Consider the following 608-nt stretch of genomic DNA (forward strand, 5'->3'; position numbering starts at 1 on the left):
GACCCTCCCTCTGAACTGCCTCCAGTGCCCCCCACACCCTTCCTCAAATAAGGAGGCCCAAACCGGACACAATATTCCAGGTGTGGTTTCACCGACACCCTGTACAATCGCAACAACACTCTTCTACTTTTATATCCCAGTCCCATTGCAATAAATACCAACACCCCATTGGTTTTTATTATTACATTCTGCACCTGCGTACCGACTTTCTGTGATTCATGAACTAAGACACCCAGATCCCTCTGCCCGGACTCATTTTAAACCTGTTTTCCATTTAGATAATTTGCCTCGCTAATTTTTTTCTGCCAAGATGGATAAACCTCACACTTCACTATTCAGTTCACCTGCTCTGCTGCGGACAGGGATCTGTGAATCGGGATCCCATGCTCCCTCTGAGTTTCCCAGTATGCCCCCGTTCATTAAATACTCTTTTTCCTCTCCTGCATCACCTTGCGCCCGTCAGGATTAAACACTGCCTGCCCACTGCGCTGCCCATCTGACTCACCCATCTATGCCTTACTGTAGCCTCCGGTCTCCTCCCTCGCTGTGAACCAACCTGTTAATCTTCCACACTAACCTCCTCACCGTTTGCCCCCCCGTGCTCCCAG

Source organism: Carcharhinus amblyrhynchos, unplaced genomic scaffold, assembly GCF_965287045.1.
Source record: "Carcharhinus amblyrhynchos unplaced genomic scaffold, sCarAmb.v2.hapA chromosome_1242, whole genome shotgun sequence".
In the NCBI taxonomy this organism is placed as follows: Eukaryota; Metazoa; Chordata; class Chondrichthyes; order Carcharhiniformes; family Carcharhinidae; genus Carcharhinus; species Carcharhinus amblyrhynchos.